Source organism: Vitis riparia, chromosome 19 (assembly GCF_004353265.1).
Source record: "Vitis riparia cultivar Riparia Gloire de Montpellier isolate 1030 chromosome 19, EGFV_Vit.rip_1.0, whole genome shotgun sequence".
NCBI classification, from domain to species: domain Eukaryota; kingdom Viridiplantae; phylum Streptophyta; class Magnoliopsida; order Vitales; family Vitaceae; genus Vitis; species Vitis riparia.
This window is the reverse complement of record NC_048449.1, coordinates 17,549,444-17,561,336: the sequence shown is the minus strand read 5'-3', so window position 1 is coordinate 17,561,336 and position 11,893 is coordinate 17,549,444.

The following is an 11,893-nucleotide window of genomic DNA, read 5'->3' as shown; positions in this document are numbered from 1 at the left end:
GAAAAAAATATTAATATAATATTAGAACTTCATATCTTAGTTATTTTTTTCAATAAATTTATCTTTTTAAAAATTTTAAAATAAAAAAATTAAAAATTAAAAAGCTAAAAGGATATATATATATATATATATATATATATATATATATATATATATATATATATATATATATATATATAAAATAAAGTGAAGTGATAGTCAATATTTAAATTTTTTAAAATATGGTTAATGTAGAAAATATAAAAAATAATTAAAAATAAGAGAAAAATATAAATGAAAGGGTAATATAAATTTAAAATAAAAAATGAAAATTAAACTAAAAGATAAAAAAATATTTGGATGAAAAATCCCAAAATTTTTATCATTGCTTATAATAAGAGCAAAAAGATTCAATATCTTTAAAAAATGAAAAACAAAAAAACATTATTGCTTTTTATTTGACAGAAAATAGAAATATAGATCGGAAGAAAAAGAAAAAGAAAAGTTAGAAATGAGTAATACTTAATAGGGAATAGAAAAGGGAAAAAAACACAAAAAAAAAATTGAAATTCACACTCACTTGTGACTATGTAAGGGTTAAGAGTATTTTAGGGATTAATGAAAGATAATATCCTTCATCTTTATTTTCATACTTTGTTTGGGTCTTGGGCTTAAATATACATGATATATGGACCAAATGTTAATTTAGTTGGTCCAAAACACAATTCTCCCTTTTCCTTTCTCTTTTATTGTTTTTGAAAAACCATCTCATCAAAAGTAGAGTAGTTATTGGGTAAGTTACATCTCCAATTGCACAAAATTCAAAGGACATTGTTGAAGATTGATAGAAGGGTAAGACAGTCATTCGGTGCATCTATTAATACAATATTTTTCACAAAACTTTTCTCCTTGGTTTTCGGCATATGTTGCATGTAATTTTAATTTTTTTTTCCCATGCATCTATTAGAAGAAAAGTATTGATCAAAAGATGTGGAATTAAAATATTAATTCTTGTGATGAGGGAAGGTATATAGTAATCAAACTACAATGGTGAGACTTTTTTTAAAGAGTGAAGTGCAATAGCTTTGGCCATAGAGCTTAATTAAAATTACAATTTATTAACCACTCAAATTTTCCATCACTGCAGAATTGAACTTCTCTCCCGGGCAACAGGCTGGCAGAACAACAGTTCTCACACACCACAACCACCACCGTCATCTCCAAATCCGCCACCACCATCTTCACCACTGCTAGCAGTTACAACAGCAGTAGTGGCTATAGCAGCACTTTCTCCTGCAAGGATCACCATTCCACCATATTTTGAGCCACTATTTTTGGAGTTTTGGCCCTCCATACCTCGAGCTGACGGGGGAGCTACACTCCTCCCTACAGTAGGGCGTTTCTTTTGTCTGCCTCCCTTGCAGAGACAACAAAATACTACGATTGCTATGGCTGCAGACCCGTAAGTTATAAGAAAAATCGCATATACTTTCATCTTCCTTGGAGTTTCTCAGCTGCAAATATGCATGGAAGATCATATATCATTGTTATGCCCATGGCTACGTGATGTAATTGACTCTGAAAAATGTATGTTCTGATGGGGAATGTTACTAGTAGCTGCCTTCTTTACAATTGTGAGGAAGCTATAGGGAAGATGATACTCGTTTACCAGCTCCGGGCTCATGTCGAGCTTCTCGGCATCAATTAATATTAATTTACTTGAATGAGATGGGAAATAGAAAAGGAGACTTCATCCACAAATTTGAATAATAAACTTATATATTAGACACATTCCACACCCATCTTGTTCTTTTCTACTTCCCATCCATTTCTCAAAGTCAACTACTTATACAACACTTAACTTAGATGTTCTTAATTAAACTTACCCATAATTTTAATGTCAACCATGTGTGATGAGTTTGGTAATAGCTTGAAATTTGAATCTATCCATTTAATTACTTGATTTCATATCCTTTTAGAGGAAAATTAAATTGTTAGATATAATTGATGTTAAATTCAAAAAAGTTTATAGAATGTCTTTTAAAGTTTAAGGTTGTGTTTGGTTTTGAAAATGTTTCCTAGATTTTTTTTTTCTATTTTCATTTTCTAATTGAAAAAGACATTTGATTAAGAAAGTGAAAATTGTTTTTAAAAAATGATAAATGTAAAACCTTGATTGATTCTAAATTTTCATAAATTTAGAAAATTATGAAAATAAATATAATTAAAATATTGTTCTTCATTCTTCATGTCCAGGATTACGTTCCGGATCATTAGATAGGAATCCGAAGATGAAGAGAGAAACAAAGAATATCACTACTGTGTAAACGAAGAGTTTGAGAGTAAGCATTACACAATCTCCAAGATCATTTTTTGGGAAAAAGAGAATAGATTTTCCATTTTTATACCACATATCCTATTTTGACTCCTATTTTGACACCAAGACATGAGAAGTAGTTTCTAGAAATGGAAAAGCATTTTCAAAAAATCATTTGTAATTAAGAGTCTTTCATTGCCAAAATTTTCTTTCATACCCACAATTAGATATTGTGGGGGACCCTAATTAATAGTGCCTTTCACTGGAAAAAGGAAAGGGTTAGAATGAGGTGATACAAATTTAATTAACAAAACTATCCGATACTTTTACTTTCAATGTTTTAATTAAGGGTCCATAATCACACTATAAAATACATTAAATAAATGATAATATTACTCTTTTTGGTGATGTATATACCATAATATTATCTATAAATATGACCTTATTATTATATTGCATTTGTTCATTATTTTTTATTATTATTTTTTATTTCAAAATGATCAAATAAAATATTCTAATATCCTAATTAATCAATATATCCCCTTGTAATAATCTATTGCCCAAGAAACAAATATGATATTTATGTTGTACTTTTAGCATAATTTTTGTTTTCAAATATATAGGAGATAATGTTTTATTTATATTAGCATATAAAATTATATTCACTTGTAATAATATATTGCTTAATAATAAATAAAATATTTATGTTGTACTTTCCTAATTAACCAACTAAATCATTTGAATATAAAAATACACTCACTTGTAATAGTCTATTGCCTAACAAATCAATGAAATATTTATGTGATACTTTTTAAAAGAAAACACTTATGAAAGAATATAAGACTTGTATACTGTTATTGCAAGGAGTTTTTATATACAGGTTTGGTTTAACCACTATTCTAACTGCTTGCAAGTGTAACTATCTAACTTATCAATACATTAGTTCGTTGAGGAGTTGTTGATGCTATTAGTTTCTTGATCTTTATCATCCCCTCGCAACCTCACTGGGCGTGGGACAATTGACAGCTTGGTCTGAAATGTGAAAAATAGTCAGCTTGGAAGATGTTTCGTGAAGATATTTGCTACCTAACTCGTGGAAAGAATGTATTGAATGATGAGATCTTTCTTGAGGACTTTGTCATGAATGAAGTGCAAGTCTAGTTCAATATTTTTTGAACATGCATGAAAAAAGGGATTGGTAGCCAAGGCAGCTACACTTTGATTGTCACACCATACCAAGGGTGGGAAAGTTTGAGAAATGCACAACTCCTTGAGAACAAATTGCACCCAAATTATTTTTGTTGTAAGAGATGCAAGACCTCTATACTCAGATTCTCCGCTACTTCGGGAAACTACTTTCTGCTTAGTGGAGGACCACGAGACCAAGTTAGGTCCTAGAAAGAGGTAATAACCACCTGTACTATGTCGGTCATCAAGACAAGATGCCCAATCAACATCAATATACCCTTGAATATTAAGTGAGGAAGATGCATGTAAGAGAAAACCATGTGAGGGTGTGCCTTTCAAATAGCGAAGAATACGCTTTACTGCACTCCAATGGGCTATTGTAGGTTGAGCCATAAATTGACAAGCCTTGTTAACAGCAAAGGAGAGGTCCAGTCTTGTAAGGGTCACGTATTGAAGAACACCAACTATTCTTCTATATATGCTAGGATCATGAAGAGGATCACCATTAACTAAAGAGAGTTGCTTACCCAGAACTCTTGGAGTGATAGTTGCTTTAGAAGTAAACATATCAATTCTTTTGAGAAGATCTTGAATATATTTTTGTTGATTAAGATGTAGAGAGTTGTGTTGGTAAGTAACTTCAACTCCTAAAAAATAGTTGAGAGCTACAAGGTCCCTTAGTGCAAACGTGTTGCTTAAGTGAGAGATTAAAGAATTGACTTGAGCTGCATTACTACCAGTGATAAGAATATTGTCGACATATATTAAGAGAATCAAAACATCTATAGTTGTGTGTCAGAAAAATAATGAGTTGTCAGCCCGAGAATAGATAAAGCCTCATTCCATGAGTAAGTTACTGAGTTTGGTGAACCAAGATCGAGGAGCTTGCTTGAGACCGTAGATGGCTTTGTGAAGACAACATACATGGGATGGGAGTTGTTCACTGATGAAGCCAAGTGGCTGGTGCATAAAGACCCGTTCTTAAAGATCCTCGTTAATAAATGCGTTTTGTATGTCTAATTATCTTATCTTCCACTGTGAGGAGAGAGCTATAATGAGAATTATATGAATGGTTAAGGGTTTTACGACTGGCCAAAGAGTCTTGAAGTAGTCTAGGCCATGAGTTTGATTAAAACCTCTAGCAACAAACCTTGCATTGTAACGATCAATACTTCCATCTGGTCTATACTTGACTTTAAATAGCCATTTGCAGCCAATGACATTTCCATGAGATGATGGGGGAACCAGTGACCAAGTCTGATTTTTCTGAAGAGCTTCGAATTCAGTTTCCATAGCATGCAGCCAGTTTGGATCTGTGAGAGCTTGCTTGACAGTAGTAGGTTTGGTAATGGTACTAGCAAGAAATGTCTTTTTTTGTATAATACCAGCTTTAGACCTAGTTATCATGGGGTGGCAGTTGAGGTTTGAAGGAGGAGCTGTAGGGCCATGTATGGATGACTCGAAAAAAGTAACTTGAATAATGGAAGGAATGGAAGCATTAGACACATCCACAGATGATGAGAAGGGTTGAACTATACATGTATCAGTATCAGTATCAGAAGAGGTGGTTTGAAATGAGGGTGTTGTAGTGGGAAAATAGGAGGAAATGGGAATAGTCAAGGTGATCACTTGTTGGAATGAAGATAAGGGAGATGGGGAGGAATCCAAATGATGAAATGGAAATATGGATTCATCAAAAACTACATTTCTGGTGATATAAATTCTACCCGAAGATGGATGTAAGCACAAATAGCCTTTGTGTGAGAGGTTGTACCCAAGAAAGACACATGGGAGGGAACGCGGTTGAAGGTTGTTAGTATTATATGGACGAGTATATGGATAACAAAGGCACCCAAATATCTTGAATAGGTGATAAGTTGGTGGTTTATGGAAGAGGATTTGAAAGGGGAACACATGATTAAGAACATAGGTTGGCATGCAATTGATAAGTAGGGTAGCTGTTTGGAATGCATAAAACCAAAATTTAAAAGGGAGAGAGGCAGTGGTCAGAAGGGCTAGTCTAGTTTTGACTATGTGTCGAATCTTGCGTTCAACTCGACCATTTTGTTGAGTTGTATATGGACAAGAGACTGGTGTTCAATGCTATGTTTAGTAAGAAAAGAGTTTACTACTTGGAATTCTCCTCCATTATCAAATTGGCACTACAAAAAATAGGATTTTACATGACAGTCACCAACCATCACCAAATCTTATATATCTGTGACCAAAACCTATTGTCACAGTCTTATGAAACAGTGACTAAGCGTCACAATACGAGGCATAGCTAAAGGTATAGGTCACAGTTTCCTAAGTGATCGTGACCATGTGATTTATTTTTTTGTGATGGTCATACGAAAACTGTGAACAAAAGTTAGGAATACTTTGTTGTTTTTAGTTGATTTACCAAAATTGTGACTATATGTTTAAACTATAGTCATGGTCAAGTAATAAACTGTGACTAAATGTACACTTATAGTCACGGATAAAGTCAGCGACCGTGACTATATGTAAGCTTATAGTCATAGTCAAGTAAGTTACCATGACTAAATGTCAACTTATGGATTAATGTAAACTTATGGTCATGGTCAACTCCTTAATCATGACTAAATGAATGCCTATAGTCACGGTTAATTAAATGACTGTGACTAAATGTAATCTTATGGTCACGGTCAATCCCATAACCGTGACTAAATGTATCTTATGGTCACGATTATTTTATTAATCGTGACTAAATGTAGGTCTATGGTCATGGTTAATTATGTGACCGTGACGAATTGTTATGTGTATTATGACAAAATATACACTTATGGTCACGACTATTAATGACCATGACTAAAATTAATCATAGGATGTTCTCCCTATCTCTAAATTTTGGTGACATTTCATTACTGATCATGACTAAAAGTAGACTTATAGTCACAATTTTTTAATGGTTGTGACTAAAATTTGTTATATTTAGACATTGGTCTTTTATAAATTCAGATTTTCCAAACATGTTTTAATTTTGTGATTAAACTGATTTTCTGCCAAATTTTTGAATTTACATAATGTAGAACATACTTGGTCTTTTGAGTTTAGAGCATATATCTATGAGAAGTGAGAAAAATCATCAATAAGGAGTGAAAAATATTTGGCACTTGTTGTTGAGAGGGTGAGGGAGGGACCCCAGAGATCAGTGTGGATTAGTTCAAGAGATTGTGAAGCTTTGGATGTAAAGAGTGGAAATGGTAACTTGACCTTTATTGAATGAACAAGGAATGTTACACGATGAAAGAATTTGTTTAACTATTTGTGCGGTTGGATAGTCTTTTATGCCATGTGTTGAAATCAACTTGGGATTGAGCAATGAGAGCTAATGAGTTGGAGACAATCACACAGGAGGACTTTAAGCCAAGACTGGGGAATTTATACAAGCCATGCTCAATGGTTCCTTGAAGGAGTATCTTCTATGTGTTCTTGTCCTTAATAAAAAAGAAAGTAGGATGAAACTCAAAGAATGAATTGTTGTCTTGGCAGAATTTTGAAACACTAATCAAATTTGTGGCTAAGTGAGGAACATGAAGTACTTGTTGTAATCTAAATGTTTTATGAGGGGTATGAAGACATGTAGAACCAACATGAAAAATGGAAAGTTGCTTACCGTCTCCAATGCTGACTTTTTCTAGGACTTGATATGAATGAGAATTAACAAGATGATCTCTATTCTGGGTTAGATGATGAGTTGCTCCTATATCAAGAAACCAAGAATCATTGATAGTTGACGAGGGTGATACCATCATTGCATGGACATCACTGCTGGTAGCTGTATGAAAGGTAGATTTTGCTAAGCTTGATGCCAATACATCTGATCCTTGGAAATTAATGTCAAATCTGTGATAGCATGTGATCACAATATGACCAAATTTTCCACATAATTGGCATTGAGGTCTATTATTACTGTAATTGAACATAACCTCTTGGGCATCCTCTTCTTGAAGGATGAGAAAACCATTCTATTAATGAAGAGAAAAATTGTTTCTGTTATTCTGGAATGTTCTTGACTGAGTAGTCCGACTATGAGAGGCAATATGAGTGGATAGAGTTTCTTCTTCTATAATGGAGTTTTGAAATTGGAGGCGCTGCTCATGTGTGAGCAGAATGTTGTGGACAGAGTGGAGAGATACTTTATCTTCTCGAGCTGTGAGAGACACTATTATGGAGTTGTATTCAGCTCCGAGACCACCAAGAAGTTGCAAAACTTGATCTCTCTCTATGACTGGTTCTTCTCCAATGGCAGCCAGATTATTTGTTAGTATCTTGATCTTTATGAAAGAATACAAGACTTGTATACTGTTATTGCAAGGAGTTTTTATATACAAACTGCTTGCACATGTAACTATCTAATTGATCAATACATCAGTTTTTTAAAGAGCTGTTGATGTTGTTAGTTTCTTGATCTTTATCACTTTTAACATAATTTTTGTTGTTGAAAATATATGAGGCAATGTTTTATTTATATTAACATTTTTATATGTGCAATATTTGCATGTATTTTATATTGCGAGTCTCATAACATCTTTTATCTAATTTTTAGTTCAATAGAAAATTTTGAAAACCGAACTTGTGATTTCACTTTTTCTATTTTTTCTAGAAAACAAAAATTAAAAACATTGTTCAAACATTGTTTTTCATTTTTTCATTTTGAAAACCGATCTTGTGCTTTCACTTTTTCATTTTTTTAAAATGAAAATAGGAAAAAGGTCTACACAAACAAGGCTTAATATACTTGAAAATTATTTCAATTAGGAAATTAATTATCATTAATTGATTTTACCATATGCTTACTTAACATCTCACATTGAAAAATTGATGTTAGTAAATGTTTTTTTACTTCAATGTTTCAAAAAGTAAAAATATTGATGTTTAATATGACAAACCAAAGAAAAGAGGCCCAATTAGTAAAATACAACACAATTAATAAAAAAAAAGTTCCAGTAGGGTCTACCAAAAATGGTGTTCTAGCAGATTGTGTCAACAAACCCTCTACCAAAAGTTGTGTTCTACCAAATTGTGTCAACAAACCCTCGTTCAATAAATGGAGTGTATTGCATGGACATGCCAAAATATTCTTGCTCAATAAGTCTACTAATTGGTTGTAGATTCTCAAATCTTAGATTTGTCCAATTTGACTTTGTCCATCATATGTACATGCAAGTTAACGACCATTATGTCACACTAGGTTGTGTTCAATACCATGGTAGTCAAGGTCTTATCATCTTTTCTTTTTTTACTTAATAATGCAAATAATATTAGTATTCCAATAAGTAAACAAAGGGACGAGTACTGATAAGCAAAATCTCTCGCCTTTTAGTAAAGATTAGCATTGGTTCAAAGTAGACTTGTTGGTTTGATATATGGGTATGCAACAAAAACTTAATACTCAAGAATGTTGATCAAGTCTTGTTAGAGGAACTAGTCACCATCCCCAAAATATTTTAATTCCTTCAAGCTAAGAGTAGTGTTTCTAAGTAAATGTTCTCATATCCTACTTCATTGAGTTGTTTGTATGCATGTTTGGGTCCTTTGTACATACTAAGTCTTATTTATGCATGAAATCAAGACCTTTAAAACGCTAAACTTATACCCAAGCCAATGTTAAGAAACTAATAATAGTAAACCACAGGTTATCACAGTAGCAAGGAGAATATGCGAACTCAATATGAATTTACTTGAGTTTGGTTTATTGTTGATTGGAATAATAAGGATTGATTGAAATATAGTAGAAAGATTTATATTAATTTAGTAGAAAATTTACAATAATAACTCCAAACAACATTAATCAGACCATATTACAGAGGATTTTTCATTTGGGTGTTCACGCTCATGTAATGTGTTAGATGTTGTTATTATTTATAGTATCACTACTATAGTCTCGTCACTACTAAGCCGCATGGCAATTTTTAGAGCTATTCACTATGACATTAATCATTTTGCAACTTATGGATAGAGAATATATGACATGTTTTCTAGTCTATTAGACATTGTCCATTGATGTATGGATTAGATACAACAATAGTGATAGTCTACTAGATTGGTATGGCATAGTTGATGCCAAAGGAAGCCTCCCACAATAAAATCTTTTAATTATAATCATAGATCAAGTACATATATGAGCTTTGATATAACATGAGAACATAAATTAAACTTTAAATAAGCCCTTGATAAAAATCCTCTTAAAAATTACATAAGGAGAGTGTGTAGGAGCAAAAACTTTGAGGTTTTAAAAACCTTTCAGTTAATGACTTACCTATTAGACAAAATCTTTTGACTCTCTCTTTCTCTCTGTCTCTCTCTCAAATTTTGCATTGATACTTTCTAATATATTCGTATAATCCAACCATTGATATATTTTTAAAAGCTTATATTTTCACCTTCATCATGGTTAAGAATGTGAATTTTTAAGTCATGAGTGAATAATATTCAAACTTATATTTAATATCAAACTATGCATGATAAATGAAATTATACAGATTATTATAGAATCAAAATTTCTAAATAAAAAATTCCATCCATTATAAAAGGATGAATACATATAACAAAGAGGAAAACAAAAGGTGTAACACCCCAAAATTTAATCTAAGGGTAAAATAGTAATTTATACAATAATTAAGTAATTAATTAAATTCATTAAGGGTGAAAGAGTCCTTTTACAATTAAAAATCCTAGGTATAAATTAGATTTTCCTCTTGTCTTCTTCATTCAGAAAACCCTATCAACCAGAATTAGAGAATTGGAGATTGTAGGGCTCAAGGGTTAGAAGTTTAGGGTTTGAAGTTCAGATTTTCTTCCAAGTAAGATTTTAACCCTAAATTAATATATTATATTCGTTAGTTAGTTTTGAACATGCTAGTTATTCTTTGAAATTTTTTTAATTTAGATTAGGATTAGTTTTTTTTTTTTTTAATTCGTTTTAATATCAAAATATTGAAAATTTAAGATTTTGATTTATTGTTGGAAATTGGGAAATCTTAAGTTTTTAAATGAAAAAAATTATTCTTTGGAAGATTTCGATTTAGGCTAGGGTTAATTTATTTTAAAACTTTTAGGTCAAAAATATTGAAATTAGGAATATAGGTTGTTTTATTAATGAAAATAGGGAAATTCAAAATTTCATAGATGAATAGATCTAATCAATGAAATTTCAAAAATTAAATGAGTAAATAAATATATGATTATAAGTGGGAATGGAAAAAAAATTATAAGATTTCAATGTACAGTGTGATTTCTAATAGTGTGTAATAATAATAAATAGGTTTTGAAACCCTGTCACAATGGCAAAATATATATATATATATATATATATGTTGCATGCATGTGGAAACTGGAAGATAGAAGAATGATTAAAAAAAAAAAAAAAGTTACATGCGTGTGGGAACTAGAAGATAGAAGACTGATGAAAGTGATAATAATAATAATGAGGCATGCATTGTACATGGAGTGTGTGAGTGTTATGGTAGTTGTGTTTGGAAAAATATGAAAGTGGTAGAAAAAACTATGTATAATAAACGAGGTGAAGTAAAAATTAGTTAAATTTATAGTATTATAATTATATTAATGATAAATATTAAGTTAATAAGTAGCATAAAATTTAATTAGTGAAATAAATTGTAGTTTAATTAATTATGTTGTGTCCCCAAAAAAATTGAAAATAAAATTTAAGTTTTATATGAATTATAAATTTATTAATTTTTCTAAAATAGGAATAGATTAAATTATCTTTCATAATTAAAAACATTAATTTGAATACTAAAATTTTAGGATTGTTAAACCTATAATTTAGATAAACAGTAATGGTTATTTCTATTATACTTTATTAGGTGAAGAGTAGATTTTCCAAAATTATTTTTCTCCCAAGTTTTTTAGGACTTCTTTTGAGGTAAGGGAAATTAATACATATTTTGAAAAGAAAATAATTATATATATATATATATATATATATATATATATGTTGTTTGAAATGTGTAATTGTTAATTTTGCTTTTAAGCATGACTCAAATATATTTTTGTATGAAAAATGTGTTATATTATTTGTCTATATCGAAATACTTGGGGATTTTCTACTTTTGTAAGTTGGAATAAATAAAATAAAGAATTTGACTCTGGTCTGTTTGGCCCTTGTCAACGGGATGTAATAGTTGACTTTTTAGCCATTGTCAATGTGATATAATAGTTGACCTTTACATTTTCATGGTGGGAAATGTAATTGATTTGAACCCCAACCTCTAAGGGTTTGGTTAGAGGTTACTAGTACTAGTAGTATTTGGTTACATCCACCTTAAAAGGAACATTTAAGGCTAGCCACCTATTTGTAAAGTCCCACTTAATTGGGCACTATTTGTTATTTGATAACCAGAGTAAAAACAATTGAAA